Raw genomic sequence first — 17,345 nt, 5'->3', positions numbered from 1 at the left:
AAAAAACAACTGCAGATTGTCCCAGTGTCAGGTAGTGCCCCCCACCCCGCCCCCCGCGTGGTTTAGAAGGTCTGGCAGACCCGGGAAACTGTCACGATGTTTCCTTTCAATTCACCGCTCCTTTGATTTTGTCGTTGTTGTTGAAGGGGAGAGGATGTAGGTTAACCAGCATCCTGAAAGGGAAGCACAGCACAAAACTGCGCGTGGAGAAAGAGCACAGGGCGTGATGGGGTCCCCTCTGTCTGCTGTGGACTCGTCTCTACAGCCAGACAAAGGGCCTCCTTACTCAGCCTTTGTGTGACTCTGTTTCTTATGTGACCGGGCTCCTCCACCCCACCAGCTGTCCTTCGGTACTAGTCTAGCGGGAACATAGGCAGCTGCAGCTTGTGGTATTAAAATCCTTGCCACCGAAGATTGCATGGAGCTGTCAGTAGTATTTGTCATTTGCATCTAGGAGCCCCAGAAAATTAGATTAGAATGATTCTGAAGTTGCTAAATGGTAACCAGAGAGAAATAATGGAAAATAAATGATCATCCTGTTTGGGGGCCTGCATCTGCTCAGCAAGTGTGAATGGACTTGAGTCAGTGTACATAAGCAAGCTTTTTTCATGTAACATATCAACTCCTTATATCTAAAAGAGTTTCAGAGGGATTTTGACCTCTTGAACTTGCTCTTAAGTAATTCTACACCTCCTTCAGGTACCAGTGTTTATAATCTTTCTTTATACACAGTGCAAGTTTGACTGTGTTGGATTCAGTTTCCTTAAGGCAAGTATTCCCTTGACAAATAAATGCTTTCATAGAAAGTACACTGGCAATGCTTATCTGTCCCAGAAGAACGTCACCTGCTTCCACATCGTCTCTCTGGAGAGAAACTCCAGGGCTCACAATATCTCTTTTTTTCCAGGACAGGCTGTACTTAAATTAACCCCAGCAGGTAGATAGACACCTTCCAAAGCAGTAGAGGGTCATGAATTATAGGGTCACAGGTCCCAGAAAACCGGGCGCTCCTTCCCGTGGCACCTGCTGCTGTCGTCAGCAGAGCGGCCTCCGCCGTCCTTGTTTAGACCATCTGTCTGGCACAATCTGTTGTAAAGTTCATTTTAGCCCAGTCATTGAGTGAATGGTCAAAAGTTAGGAATCTGTGGAGTTCAAATTATGGGCATTTTGTTATCTTGACAATATTATTTTTTATCAAGCTATTGGTTCTCTTCTTTTGGTAAATTACAATTCTCAGCTTTTTCTCCTTTTCCCATAAGCTTGGGCATAATGGCAGCTTTAAAGAGAATCATTCCAGCAGACATAACATCCTTTGCCTCTTCCTTCCTCTCCTTCTGGGTCAGGTTTCCACAGCAAACTTTATCTGGAGGAAGATCAGAAAATCTGTCTGAAACCTCTACCTTTCTTCCTTGCCACTCCTCTCTGATTTCACACTCCAGTCCTGCCGAGCGATGACATGCCCACAGGCACCTCTTTTCACACCTGAAGACTTCTGTTGCTGCCCTCTGGTACCTGGCTAACCCCTTTTCTCTCCAGTCTTAGCTATGACAACTTTTCTTTCTGGAAGCATTTCTTCACCCCCCGTGATTGGTCAGGAGGCGCTCTTATTTGTACCTGCAATTTGGATCTCTTAAGGATAATGTTGGGGAAGTACAGGAAAGACTGTCCCCTCCAGGTATGCTCCCCCATGCTTACTCCTGGGTGGCTGGGCATTGGTGCTCGTTGCTACAGGGCAGAAAGAAAGTAACCTGGCTGGCCATCTGCTCCTGGCCCTTGTCTTCTGAAGACACTGGTTCTTGGGGAAAAAATAGAGGACTCAAGGAAGCTGGGAAGTTCAGAAAGACAACCCTTTCACCCCTTCTGGCCTCCCATCCCAGACTAGGAAAGACCCTCAGAGCTGAGGAGAGAAGAGCTGAGGAGAGAAGAGAGAACACAGAGGACATGACTGGTAGACTTCAGCGGCTCCCTGATCAGGAAGCACTGCCGGCTGCTTCCGAGAGAGCCCTGCCGGGATGGGAAAGCTGCAGGCAGCGAGTTGGAAGGAACAGCGAGGGGACACAGTGTGGGGAGGGGCGGGGGCAGTACTGAGGACAGCTCCGTGCTCACTGTGTGGGCCTATCGGACAGAGCGGGGGACCCTGGGATGTGTCTGAGAGGAGACCACACTGAGGACCAGACCCCTCCACACATGCCCGGGCACTACAGAAGCCGTGCCAAATTTAATGCCAACTCAAGGGAAGGGGGAGATCCAAGGTGAACTGAGACTGAGTTTCATCACCCTCGTGGAACAAGAGCTCGCATGACAGTCACATTATTAAAGAAAATATGAATTTCCTGACAACTTTAGCCGTGGACTTAGACTCGTACCTGCTGTGTCTGTAGCACACACTGGCCATTCTTTATTGTAATTACCTGTTTTTAAACTTTTCTTCCCCAATATAAACTCTTTCAAGGCAGGAGCTGGGTTTGCTGTTGTGTACCCAGCGCCTGGTCCTTGCTGGCACCAAGCGCCTGGACCCGGGTCTGGCAAGCCCCGCGGCGCCCACAGGGGCTAGCTCGATGCTGGGCGGCCCATGGGGAAAGACGCTACGTAGCTGTTTAGAAATTGGTATGGTATTTAAGCATTTTATGGCATGGAGAAGTGTTTGTTACTTTAAGTGAAAATAAAGTAGGTTTCAAAACATTGTAATAAATTTTTAAAAATTTTATGGAATTCATGCATAAAATTTTTTAAAAAGTAGTCAGAAGTATAAATTGTATCTCTGAATGGTATAATGATGGGGATTTTTAATTTTCTTGTGTGCTTTTTGTATTTTCCAAAATTTCTCCAATAACCACATATTTTGTTATCAGAAGGGGAAAAAAAAGCGCAAAATGTAATCCTTCTAAGTTGGTATGGCTTTAAATGTGCGTGTGTGCGCTGGTCATTCTCAGGCTGCGGTGTGCAGTCCCCAGTGGACCCCAGAGCCTGTCGCCTTCCAGGGGCACAGCGCTGGGAGGCGGTCTGCCCAGCAGAGCGGGGCGCCCGCCTGGGCCACGGGGAGCTCACTCTCACCCAGCCCCTCTTGAGTTGGTTCTTTTTCCTGCTGTTTCCCTTGGACCCCATTCCCCTCTGACTCACCTTTTCTCCAAAAAGCATGCCCTGTCCTTCGAGTTATGATGCTGCAGATGAGCTCTCTCTGGCCTCCGGGCTGCGTCGCGGCCCTCGCCGGCTTCCTCCCGGGCAGAGGTGGGACCTCCGTCCCTCACCCTGACTCCCCCTGGGGGACCTCCATCCGTCAACCCCAGTGTTCTTTATTTCTCCAGACTCACTCTTTGCCCCTGGCCCCACGTTTACCCTCATGTGAATGGCAACACTTGGATTTGCTTGAAAACAGGAAGGAAAAGAACTTTGATATACATTTTTGACTGTGGTAAAATAAACACAAAGTAAAATGTACCATTTTTAAGTGCACAGTTCTGTGGCATTAAGCACATTCACATTGCTGTGCAACCATCCCCACCATCCATCTCCGGAACTTCTTTCATCTTCAAAACTGAAGCTCTGTCCCCATTGAACCCTAACTCCCCATCCGCCTCCCCAGCCCCTAGTAACCCCCATTCTGCTTTCTGTCTCCAGGAACCTGACTCCTCTAGGGACCTCCTATAAGTGGAATCATGCAGTATTTGTCCCTTTGTGACTGGCTTATTTCACCGAGCATAGTGTCCTCAAGGTTCATCCATGTTGTAGCATGTGACAGAATTTCCTTCCTTTTTAAGGCTGAATGCTATTCCATTGTATGAATAGACCACATTTTGCTTATCCATTCATCCTTCTATGGATGGACATTTGGGTTGCTTCCACCTTTTCGCTAATGTGAATAATGCTACTATGAACATAGGGGTACAAATATCTGTTCGAGATCTTGCTTTCAATTCTTTGGGGTATATGTGGAATTGCTAGATTATATGGTAATTCTATGTTTAGTTTTTTGAGGACCCTGCATACTGTTTTCCATTGTGTCTGCACCATTTTACATTCCCACCAACGGTGCACAAGGGTTCCAATTTCTCCACATCCTCGCCAATACTTGTTATTTTCTGAAGAACATTTTTTTTTTAACAGTGTTCATTCAACAAACATCTCCTGAAGATCTGCCATGTTCCTGGCCTTCTGCCGGTTTCCAGGGGTTCACAGCTTCAACAGGACAATGTCCTGGCCTTGAGGGGACCATGGGCTAGTGTAGGAGGTGGCAGATACTGAGTAGGTGCTGTGGGCAGGGCATCTCCACCAGCTGGGATGGAGGGTCAGTGATGGCCTCCAAGAAGGAGGAGTTTTCATCTCCCATTGTTAAGGTGAAGAAACTGAGGCTCAGAAACCTAAAGCTACTAGCCTAATGTTGAATGACAGCTAATAGGCGAAGCCAGGATTCTAATCCAGATCTTTCTGATTTCAAAGCCTTACCTCTCAATTCTGATGCCATGCTGTAGTTTAGGAACTGAAGTCAGAGAGTTGACACAGTGTGCCCAGTCCACACGGCTGGCGAGCTGCCTACCAGCATCAAACTCAGACTTTCTAAGATGTTTGGCCTTTTTTCACCGAAAGAAGCCCCACAGATGGGAGCCTATCCCTTTAGAAGGGAAAAGAGACTAGAAGCACAGAGCACAGCAAGAGTTCCAGAACAAGAGAAGAGCCAAGAATTTGGGATTATGAATTAAGGTCTGGCTCCCCCCACTCAGACTCTCTTAAATGATCCTTTATTGGGTGCTAGGTGCTCTAGCATGTGTCAGCTCCTGGGATCCTTGAAGCAATCCCAGGACAGGCGCTGCGCTCCTCCCCTACAGATGGGGCCACGGAGGGGAGAGCCTTGTTCCGGCTGCACCACCAGCAAGTGTCGGGGAAGTGACCGAACCCCAGCTCCTCCTACGCTGGGGCTCCTTCCTCCTGCTATAAAATTCTTTTTTAGTTTCTTCTGTAAAATGAGGCACTTGCTTCATCAGGCTGTTGTCAGGATTAGTGAGTACAGCGCCGAGGATGGTGTCTGGGGCATGCTTAGTGCTTCGGAGATATTGGCTATTATTGTGATAAGTTTGGTATTTCTTAGAAGTTCCTTTGAGGGTAGGGAAGGTATCTTATTTCAGTGTTTCCTAAAATTTAAATCACACCTATACTGCCTTCAAAATTTTGTTTATGATTATTTAAATATTATATAATTAAAATTTATGATGACAAATATTTATTCAATATGCCATTATCTATTTAAAATGTGACTTCTCAAAATACACTTAAAGTATTGCTATTTTCTTAGAATCTTTAGGTGGACTCACTTTTCAAATTTAAATGACTACTTTGCATCATTGCAAGCAAAAACAATTTGTAAAACAAGACGCAAAGTTGATATTTTCCAACATCCATTTGAAATAAATAATAACGATTGAAACAAAAACGTCCATTGCTGTACCACCTGGAGCAGTCCTCGCCCAGCTCCGGGCACCACTCGTCAGGGAGGCCTAGATTCCTCGCCGTCTCCATTTGCCACACCGTGTTCGTCAAAACGAACGGAATGGAAAATTTAATTAAGAAGAATGAGTTTCTTGATTGATTACTGACTTCATGGCAGGTACTTCCCATATTCTACCCTATATTGTTAATGATGTCTTATATTAATGAAAATGGTGTAATACAGTTAAGAAGGTTTTTTCTTAAAGAACTTTCAAGGGTTAAATTTGCAGAAATGGAACATGGCAGGTCCTAAAGAAAATCCCCTCCCTCCCCCAGGTGACTGAGCACCCTCTGTCCGCTGGAACCTAGAGTGACTGCCATCCCCCCAACTTCCCACTGTCTGGAGGCCTCTAAGTGGTCAGAATATAGAGACTGGAAGGGGGCATCTGCTCTTTAGAAAATGTTTTCTCTGATCAACCACAAATCTCAAGCAAATAAGCAAATCCCTCTTTGAAACCTGGCAACTGGACCCCTCTCTGCAACCCCACAGTCTAGCTGAGAAGAGAGCAGACGTGGTCTGGCCCGGGGCGTCCCTGGTGCTCCCCTCCTCCCAGATAAGGGAGGTGAAGTGAAGCCCTTGGCCAGTCTCATGGACTAACTTAGGTTTTGTCATGTTGCAAAAACATTACTTTTCTCTGTAAAGGATTACATGTTAGAGCTTTTGGCAAAGGCTTGGCAAAAAGACCAAGAAACGCAAACACTAAAGCTGAGACGTTAAATTAAGAGGCACGCCAACGTTTCGGTCACTCCTGTTGCTGTGTTACCTGGCCAGTGCCCCCACTGGCCCACCGCTGTGTACTTCTGTTACCGCCCACTCCTGCCCCAGCTTTCCCGATTCCTGTAAGGTGGCTAAGGGGCTGTTTTCCTCACCTTAGTAAGTAACAGCAAGGCAAAACTCAAACTTTTCTGACCCCAGTCATCATATACAACATTAAACCTTAAAAGGGGGGCCAGCCCGGTGGCATGGTGGTTGGGTTTGCACGCTCAGCTTCGGAGGCCGGGGTTTGCTAGTTCAGATCCCAGGCATGGACATACACACCACTCATCAAGCCATGCTGTGGCGGTGTCGCACATACAAAATAGAGGCAGATTGGCACAGATGTTAGCTCAGTGACAATCTTCCTCACTAAAAAAAAAAAAAAAAACCCTTAAAAAAATGTTTAGGTTGGGCTGGCCCCGTGGCCGAGTGGTTAAGTTCGCGCGCTCCGCTGCAGGCGGCCCAGTGTTTCGTTAGTTCGAATCCTGGGCGCGGACATGGCACTGCTCGTCAGACCACGCTGAGGCAGCGTCCACATGCTACAACTAGAAGGATCCACAACGAAGAATATACAACTATGTACTGGGGGGCTTTGTGGAGAAAAAGGAAAAAAATAAAATCTTAAAAAAAAAAAAAACTTAAAAAAAAAAATGTTTAGGTTTAGATAAAAGTACATTTGTATTTTCTACTTTTGTAGAAAGGGTGGGGGAGGAAGCAGAACGAGAGACGTCACCCATCTGCGTGAACTGGGTCGGCACTGTGGCGGTTCTGGACTGGTGGGCCTTTCTAGTCCTCCATCGAGTCCTCGGCCTCCTCTGTGGCAGACCAGCTGCCCTGAGGGTCTCTGGGCCTCCTTCCAGCTTAGAACATGGCTCTAGTTCACAGCTTCCATCAGCACAACGGGTTAAGGGGGAGAAGATTTCTTGGGCCAGCTCTTTCCCCCGGGAAGGCCTTGAGGAGCACAGGACAAGGACCGCGCAGCGGGAGGGGTGTTGGCGGCCGGCCTGAGCGAGCCCTCTGCTGCCCGCTGCTCTCCTCATGCTTTGGGGCCCCCTCCCTCCTCCCTGATCCCTGATTCTTCCTTCAGCCCCAAGAGACTTGGGCAGCTCAGGTTGCCACCTACTCTATAGGGCGAAGTTGGAGAACCCTCGAAAAGTCCCTTTGGAAATGCAGGAGAAAAATCCAGCTGTTTAGCACAGCTATTTAGAAAATGGAAGAGATTTGTGGGACCAGAAAACTTGAAGGAGAGTTGGGTGGATCCCGAGCATTGCAGACAGAAGTTTCTGTTGGGGAGACATTGGGAGAATATCAGCCAAAGGGGAACGGAGGGCAGAGCGTGGCACTGAGGGCCTTGAGGGCGAGGGTGGGGGGAGCAGGCCTTCCCACAAGTTTGCACAGTGAGTTCTGAGGGATGTGGGCATTTTCCATTGGCGGAGGGTGGAGAGATCTGACAACTGCCAGGTGATAGCTGAGACCCTCACAGGCTGGCTGGGCTCCTCACCAGCCCAGCCTCACGCTTCAGCCCCACTGAGTGCGGCCAAGGGTGAGGGCCAGGAGGAGTCAGAGAGCGTTTACTCCTGTTTGTAAAGCGCATTGCACACAATGGGTCTGAAGTTATACACAACCTGCTTTGCTGTCTTGGGCACAGAACAAGGAAGGCTGTCTTGCTGCGGCCGGGCGAGTGCACTACCCGCCACCAGCCTGTTCCTGGTAAGCCCAGCAAAAGTCCCCACCAGTCCAGGATGATGAATAACAGCTTTGCCATTAGAATGCAGCCCCGGCAACAAAGCGCGACCTCTGCATGGGGAAAGCAGACCTTTACTCATCTGACCACCGAGCTCTCGGGGCTCTCCTGGTGCCAGCAGTGTGGCTCCCACGGGCTGCAGCCCTGGGGCCGCGGCCTCTCGGGCTGCAGGAGGCCTTATGGCAAGGCCCGATGAGCCCTGGGGCAGCAGCCAGCCTGCCAGGCCGGCTGACTAGCCCGGCCCCTTCAGGGGGCTCTTGGTTTCTCCTCCACGCCCGCCTGCCACTCTGGGCCCGTGTCGGGCGCCCTCCCCCAGAGGCAGGGCGGGTGCAGCAGCCTTTCTCAGGCTGTGGGGCTCCTGCGGTGGAAGCTCTGGTGCCCACTCGCTAGACAGGAGCCCCTCAGGCTGAAAAGCTGGGAGCGTCTGTGGGGCAGCAGGGGAGAGGGAGCTGCAGCTACCTGGGGTGGCCCTGAGGGGACAGCTATGGGGCCTTAGAGAGACAAGAGGCAGCTAAGAAGAAGGATGGGAGCCTGAGACAGGACCAAAGGGAGGAGCCCAGATCGGAGAGGCAGGAGTGTTGGGCAGCCGGGAGGGCTGTCCTAGGGTTACTGGGCAGAAGCCCTGGGCAGAGCTGGACATTTGCAGCCAAGGCCCGAGGAAGCCTGGTCTGGAAGCCAACATGTGGCAGCTCTGGCAACATGTCAGGCTGAATGGGAACCAGAAAACTCCCGGATCTGCTTCCTCAGGTCACCTTTGCACGTCTCCCAGTGTCTCGACTGCCTCCCTGCAGAGAGGAGAGAGACGAGCCTGCACAGTGGGGCTGCCTGTGGGTCAGAAGCCTTGCATTCCCTCTGCCCTGAGAAATGGCCCTGGGCTCTGCCCTTCGTGTGTGGGTGTGAGGGGCGCAGGAGGAGGAAGGGGGCCAAGTGGAATGCCCCCGTTGACATGCTGGGTGTCATCGACACACCTTCTGCCTCCTTCCCTGCCTGGGGGCCGGGGCTACGGTGTGCTGGAGCTGGCTCAGCTGGGTTTTGATGGTCCAGTGTCCACTTTTCAGTGGTCATTAAACAAAATCATTATTAAAAATTAAATTATATAAATGTATAATAAGTTATATTAAAAACAAAGACTACAAATCCTCAAAATAGTCATTACTTCCAAATTATTTTGACTATATTACCATTATCTCTGCTTTGGGGATTATTTGCATGTATTATATCTGCATGGTGGAAATCGTACATGACTGTGTGCCACTGCACATACTTTCCCAACTCTGCGTTCAGGGGCATCGTGTCCGTTGCTTGAAACCGACCATGGAGGGAGTGTTCACACCACGGGAAAGGGAGACACTGCAGGCCAAGCTCCCCTCTCCCGCCTCCCCCAGCCCTTTGCCAACATTCTCAGCACACCGCTGGGTGGATCTGGTTCGCCCTTGCACTCCCTGTTCCTCCCGCTTCTGGGCTAGCTGCTCTTGGAGGTGCTAGGGGCAGAGGGAAGCTGGCAGAGATGGAAGGAACCAGAGTCTCTTGCTTCTCCAGCATAGCCCTCTCTTGGGGAACTCTGGCCGGTGGGGGCGTCCATAGCTGGCTCTCCTGAGTGAGCCTTAGCTGAGGGGAAGCAGAGTCACCGAGGACCTTGGTCTATAGGGACGAGAGAGCTCTTGGAGCTCCCAGACCTGCAGGCCTGGTTCCTGGCTTTTGTCCTGGGCTGGCCCCCCCCAACCAAGTTTGCCTCATTCTGTTGTGTCTGCTCTTGCCACACTGAACAGTGGCTGCTCACCCCTGTCTGTGTCTTGCTGGCCCCCTCTCCCATCCTCTTTCCCCACTTCCCTGTGGCCAAGATAATGAGGCCAGCATCTTGCTCTCGTGCAGCATCTTCAGTCCCTGCGTGTGTTTCCTGGAGCACCCCTCATTTGGCTGTGGCAAAGGAGGTGCAGCCCACCCCCACGTTGCTGGGAGGGGGTAAACCCACAGTGCTCTCCCCGAGGTCCACGGGCCACTCCTTGCTGTGAGGGTCTCCAGGCCCTCCCCTCTCAGCCATCTGGTGGCAGGGGCGAAGGTGCAGACGCTGGGGCAGAAGAGCCAGCGGGCTGAGGAGGGCTATGACCCCAGATCATTTTCAGATTTCTTTCCAGTGTGCTTGCCTCTTTGTCACCAGCTGGGTCGTGACAGAGCAGCAGCCAGAGTGTGCTTCACCATCCCGGCACCCCACAAACAAGAAGCAAGCTCAGGAGAGAAAGAATATGATGGAGCGGGCCTCCGTGGGGGCTGCTGTGACCGGCCTGCCCTCACAGGGCAGCCAAGAGGAGCACTAGCCTCCCCGGGTTTCTCAGCGAGCTCCCTGAGGGAGGCACTGGGACAGCACTTCCTCTCCGCGGAGTGGGCGCCACCGAAAGTACCGGTGGCCCAGGCGTGCTCTAGGTTTAGCCGGGAGGACACACAGGAAGCCCTTCACACTCTGCCCGGCTCACAGTAAATGCTCAATAAACCACAGCCCTGTTACCTCTAGAAAAGGGGCATCTAAGGGCAGGGGCATGGCCATGTTTGTGCAGCGCCCCTCAGGGAGGACACAGCCTCAGCAGGCCCACGTGGATGTTTCTGTCCCTGCCAAGCAGCCAGGACAGCTGCCGCCCACTTCGTGTCCCCCAGGAGCACCCCTGCCACCCGGGGAGCCAGAGGCGCGCTGCCAGGTCCTCCCTTCGACCAGGCCTCTGTGGCAGGAAGGGTCACTGGGATGAGTCTGCGGGACGTGGGGCCCCTGGGCCCTCGCTCTGAGAGGAGGGCCCACAGGACACAGGCTGCTCCTCCTCACACCCTCCTTGGGGCTGTGGGGCTGCGACCAGAGGGCACAGGCCACGCCCTGAGAGGGGGTGATCTAAGCTGCCCTCTGCCTGTGGAGTATCTCCGCTGGGCCCAGGGCCCCAGGCGAGGTCACCAGCAGGGGAGACTGGCCACAATGACCTGGACTCAAGTGCTCCGCGTGCCGAGAGAGCCGCACACCTGGTTACAGGGGGGGTCCATCCGGCTCAACAGGGCAGGGCAGACCCCCTCTTTTCACGACAACCTTCAAATACTTGGCCCCCCTGCTCCTCTCCCCTGAGGCTGCTCTTCTCCAAACCTAATATTTTAACCTCATTAGGAGGGGAACAGAGGGAATAAATTTAAAAAATTCAAGGGAAAGGTGGCCCTCATGGTATGCTCCTTCCCCGCCCGCCGCCTGTCGCCATTTTCCCGTGGTTTCCCTGAGCCCTTTCCATCTGCTAAGGGAGTCTTCTCTTGACTCTCTCTCAGGTGTGTCACCCAGGCTTGAGAGAAATCTCCTTAATACCACAGAAGGCACATGGCATGACATGCCCAGCTGAGTGGCAAGACTTTCTGGGGTAAGGAAGTTCTCAGACCCCAGTCCTTGACCCCAAGAGAAGGATCCTCACCTTCGAGTGGGTTGTGTATCCTCTCTCCCATGTCCTGTTCCTGAAAAACCAAATGTCAAACATGGTCCTCTAGGTATTAACTGAGCCCCACAGAACAGCAGTTTGCTGTTTCTAGACACCATGATTCTACCAACATAGTTAAAATAAGGTGCAAAGTACTGTGTAAACGGAGGGAGCCTATTTCAGAAGGCATGCATGTAGAATTGGATGGAAAGTGTTGCAATGGGTACAATTTGTTTTTCTACATCATTCCAATGATGTTATTCTCTTAATTTAGACAGCTTAAATTCAACTGCACCTCTGTTATGTCATTATTAGCAATGCCAATTTCTTGTTTAATTTCCAGGCAAGATAGGACTTGCCTGTGAAATGCATTGACAGAGGCAGTATTCTATATTTAGTGAAAGAGATGTTATCTATAAATTACAGGGAAATGATTACATCAAGGTCCTCTGTTGATGAAATAAACCACAAGAAAGAAATAAAGTGTATGAGAGAAACAACATCCTAAAAGTCACTGAGAACCAGAGCTGGTTGACTTTCTTGCGTCTGAAGATTCCTTTGCCCGCAAGTATCCTCCGAGTGAACAAGCAGGATGGCCTTCGTGCCTTTCAGGGGGTTACAGGAACAGCAATAGCGTTACGACAATTTCCTTCACATCCTGAGAAAATCACCCTCTCTGTTGGATGGTTGTACATCTAAACCACAAAACCACCAGGGTAACTGGGTATGTTTTTAGGAAGGACGAGAAGCATGCCACAAATGTCCCCTAGGCTTGCATAAGACTTGGAGTTGGGAGAGAACCTATTGCCCCCCATCCTGGTCAGTCCTTTCACTTTTCTAAATAAGGAAACTGAGACACAGAGAGGGCAGGGGGCCTGCCCAGGGCTGGATGGCTGCCGGGCTGGGAGCACACCAAGACTTCCGCCTCCCTGTCCTCTTCTTCCCGTCAAGTACAGTGAACTCTCTCGGCCTCTGCTACAATCAAAACTGTCCAAGAGAAGAATCACTCATGTAATTCTAAATCTCCTAGTATCCTCATTAAAAAAGAATAAAAAGAAACAGGTGGAAGTAGTTTTGATACTATCTTCTATATGAAACGAACATATCCAACATTATCCTTTCCACATGTACTCAATATGAAATAATAATTAGGGAGAAATTTTATACCTCTTTTTGTGCTAATTCGGGTGTGTAAGTTACACTTTCTGCACCACTCAGTGCGGACCAGCCAGGTTTCCAGGGCTCCGCAGTCCCCGGACTAGACTGCAGACATGCAGGCAGGGCCTCGGATCAGGGCTCCCAGTCGGGTGCTGCCACTTCTCACGGCGTGACTTCAGACAATCCCCTGGAGCTCAGATTTCTGCAAGCGTGAGCGAGGACGTATGTGCCTCTTGTCCTGGCTTGTGAGGACTCCACGATCCCACCAAGTCCAAGATGCCCGGGAAGCATCCGTCTCGGCGCTCGGTGCCCGGGAGCGTCCTGCTTCTCCACCTGCCACTCAGGCCGGTGTTCTCCTTAGCGAAGGTCCTCCCAGGTACGCTGGGCGACAGGGCCACTCCTCAGCATGTCATTCAGGTGACTCAGGACCACACGCGGGGAGAGAGCACCAGGGGTGAGTAACTCGATTCAATTTTTTTAAAAAACAAGTATTGAAAATCTCCTATTTCCAAACACTGGGCTTGGATATGGGAGTTTGATGTTTAAAAAGACACAGTTCCTATGTGGGGGACAGGGTGGGAGTGAGGGGGCAGCATTTGGGAACTCTCTGGACACTCTGTGTAACTTTTCTGTAAAGCTAAAACTGCTCTAAAAATATATGTATATTAAAAAGAAGACAGGGTCTTTGCTATATCCAGTTGATTATAGTCAGTTCCACCGTCAGCCTGGCTGGGCTGCGTGCAAATTCGAGGCTGGTGGAGCTGGGCGGCTCTGCCTCAGCACCAGTCCACTGGGGCACGCGAACGTGCAGATCAGCTATAGACTGAAAGGCAAAATGAAGCAAGTCCAATAACAGGAGGAAAAGAAAATCACAGGAAAGCAGAGGATAAAGAAGGAACTAAGCCTGGGAAGACAAACAAATGGAAGAGGTAAGGAAAGAAATGAAGGAGCCAGGTGAACGCACTGAAGGGCAGCACCCATGTTAGATACCTGCTCCATCCTGCCGGGCCCCCAAGACCCCATGATTCTGTTATCACTGCTTCGTGCCAATTGAGCGTCTATTGATGGGCTCTTGGGCCCATCTCTAAAGCCTGAGGATGCCCCACTCGTACCACAGGCCATGAGAACATGAGACACTGAGTCAAGCCTCATAACTCTCCTGGGGCAACACCTGGACCAGTAAATGATTCTCTCCACTCTAGGCATGACCGCCACCTTGGCAGCCTTGAAACGCGCTCTGCTCCCATGGGCCCTGGAGCCTTGGCTCACCAGCACCCAGGCCCACCCAGCGTTGTCCTCCCAGTGGGGGTCCTTGGGGCCCCTTCACCCACACCTTCTTGCCCAGTTGCCCATGGAAACAGATTTTGGCGATGGCTGACTCCTGGTTTGTACCCACTGGTTTCCCAGTCATGGCGTTAGCCTTCTTACCCTTGTTCACTAGAAAAATAAGCTAAACTAGCCTCAGCTCCATGGAGAGCTGCCACCACAGTCCGTTTCCATCTGATGCTTTCCTAATGAGATACAAAAACTCCTGCCTGAGGCTCGGGACTCATGCCCCCACAGAAGTGAAAGTGTCGGTGTGGAGCCCTGGCATTTGCATCCTGCGGCAGGCAGTCGGGGAGGGCGCTCCGGAGACTTGCTCTGCCTCAAGTGTTCACGTGGTCAGGTCAAATCCAGTCGCCACCTCAAACCACACTCTTGCAGGAACAGTCCCGGCCCTGTAAAGAGCTGAGGACAGTTCGGTGTGACCACATCCACCAGAGGTTACCCTCACATGCTAGCCGCCCTGCAGATAGAGAGACTACAGGAGAAGGTCAGGGCTGCCAAAACAGCCATACGCAGCTTGGCCAAGCTGATGGAGGGTGTCAGAAGACACAGACTTGAAGAGGTCGATCTTTAAAACTGGTGGCAACCTCCATTTCCCTTGTATTTTTCCAGAAATATTCCATTTCAGCCAAACCATTTGTGGATATCTACATAAGTGGGAGAGGAACAGAGACATTCATCAGGATCATACACCCCGACTTCAGGATAGTGCCTACACCTTGCAGACATTAGTGACAGGCAGAGAGATGACCATCTGTCACATTAGTTTCTGTATGTTTGAAATATTTCATTAACCAATAAACCCCCACCACAAAAGCTATGTGGATGGCAAATCAGCACACGAGTAGATGTTCCTTATCGTTAGTCATTAGGAAAATCCAAATTCAAACTACAACAATTCTACACGTTTACTAGAAGGGCTAAAATAAGAAACAAAAAACCTGCTAATAACAAGTGTTGACAAGGATGAAGAGCAACCAAACTCTCACATGTTGTTGGTGAGAAGGCAAGACGCCACAACCAGTTTGGAAAAGAGCTGGGTGGTTTCTTTTAAGTTAAACGTACGCTTACCATAGGATCAAAGTGTTCCACTATGAAGTATTTAACCAAGATCAATGAAAACTTAACCTCACATAAACATGAATTCATCTTAATTAATCTTTTTTTTTTTCATTTTAAAGATTGGCACCTGAGCTAACATCTGTTGACAATCTTCTTTTTTTTTTCCTTCTTCTTCTCCCCCAAACCCCCCAGTACATAGTTGTATATTTTTAGTTGTGGGTCCTTCTAGTTGTGCCATGTGGGACACCACCTCAGTGTGGCCTGATGAGTGGTACCATGTCTGTGCCCAGGATCCAAACCAGTGAAACCCTGGGCTACCGATGTGGAGTGTGCAAACTTAACCACTCGGCCACAGGGATGGCCCCTAATCTTAATTAATCTTAAATGCATTTTTTTTTAAGTGAAAGAAGCCTGACTCAAAAGCTAGCTACTGTATGATTCCACTTACATGACACTCTAGAAAAGGCAGAAAACTACCAGGACAGAGGGCAGACCAGTGGGTGCTGGGCCTGAGGGTGGGGGTGTGGGGACGCATGGGACTTTTTAGAGTCCCGACTGTGCTGGTGGCTATCCAACTTCATGCACTTGTCAAAATTTGTAGAACTGTACCCAAAAAAGAGTAAGTTTTACTGCATATAAATTTTTTATTAATTTATGTCAAAAGTAGGTATTTCTGGTGGCTTCAGATCTCAGAAAAATCATTTTCCCTTCTGAAGAATGTCATAAAATTCTACTTTTCTAATAGATAAGATCCCTAAATTTTAAAAAAGGAAAAGAAAGAAGCTGACATCATTGAGAACTGTTACAGAGTCCCAACATTTCAGGGTCAAGAAACGACCGGGAAAGAGAAGCCAGCTTCCACACAGCTACGGCGGAGCGCCGCGAAAGCACGGGAAGCTGAGCTGGAAGGCACCTCTGAGGTCAAACAGTAGTTGGTCTGTTTCTTTGCAGATGTGGAAGCTGGGGCACATGTGACAAGCACAGAGTTGGGCCAACGATCAGCCCTCTGGGGCCATGAGGTGCCAGGCTATGGGTGGCCTAGGACAGAGGAAGGAGGGTGAGAGTGGGTGGTAGGGGCAGGGACCCTGAGGTGTGCACCTAGTGCTGTTTCTGCATCAGTCACGGACACTTGTGGCCCTTTCTCCTCCCCTGGCCTTTCTCTCAAAATGCCAGGACCCAGGAAATCTTCCACAGCCCCAGCCAGGTATCCTCGGCACCAAAGAGTCAAAGTCCCATAGTCACCCCTTCCTTGGCCTGCCCCCTACTCGCTGGATCCCCACAAGGCTGTGGGGACACAGAGCCCTTGGTCTGAAGCTGCAGTAGGTCCCTGGGCGTTTGGCATCTCCCGTCCACTCTCGTCCTTGGAGCTGCTGGTGGCACAGGCCCTGTCTTACTTGCTCTGTGTCCCAGAGGCCGGCAAACAGCTTGGGATAGCAGTGACGACTCACAAAGACGAGCTTGAGAGAAAACCGAGCGGCCTCCTGGGCTGGGGCTGCCGGCCCTGGCTCTGCCTCTCAGAGGAAGCAGGGAGGGCTCCAGAGACGTAAAAGAAGACATCTTTTGGGGGAGAAGTAACTAAGCTTAGATGGATTGTTCGCACAGTACCTCAGACCACACACGCTCAGAATAAATACTTCATAATTGAAATGAGAATTACCTTAATTGCAGAACCAGTCAAGAAATTTTTTACATTTTTTTTTTGATTGGCACCTGCACTAACATCTGTGGCCAATCTTCTTCTTTTTTTTTTTCCCTTCTCCCCAAAGTCCCCCAGTACATAGTTGTGTATTCTAGTTGTAGGTCCCTCTGGTTGTGGCATGTTGGATGCCGCCTCAGCATGGCCTGATGAGCGGGGCCATGTCTGCGCCCAGGATCCGAACCAGCGAAGCCCCAGGCCGCCGAAGTGGAGTGCACGAACTCAAACACTCGGCCATGCGGCGGCCCCCCAGCAAAGTAATTTTTAAAGGGAGTCAGTTCAATTCACTTTGGCCCTGCAAGAATGCACAGGGACCCTTTGTGTGTTGTGTTCCATCTGCTCTTCATGCTTGTGGGGCTGCCCGTGGGGCCCCCCTGGTTGTGCAGGGCAGTGAAGACAGACCCTGACGAGGCAGCTGCCACGCAGCCAAGATGAGTGGTCAGAGCACAGTGACTCATTTCTCCACTGATGTTCACTTTTCATTCTCTGCAGGCTTGATCAACTGTCAGCTTTCAGGGGGAAAACGCCCAGGTCAAACACAGTTCTTCGGTTATTAGAAACGCTGTGTGGTTTCCCCCAAGTCCTTGGCCCTAGTCACTGGCATAAGCTGAGATAGAAGAGGCGATGGGCCTGCATGTGGGCCTCATTTGTTTTCGATTAAGACGAGCTCTGGGTTAGAAAGGGAAA

This window comes from Equus quagga, chromosome 15 (genome assembly GCF_021613505.1).
Source record: "Equus quagga isolate Etosha38 chromosome 15, UCLA_HA_Equagga_1.0, whole genome shotgun sequence".
In the NCBI taxonomy this organism is placed as follows: domain Eukaryota; kingdom Metazoa; phylum Chordata; class Mammalia; order Perissodactyla; family Equidae; genus Equus; species Equus quagga.
Note: the sequence above shows the minus strand (reverse complement) of the source record.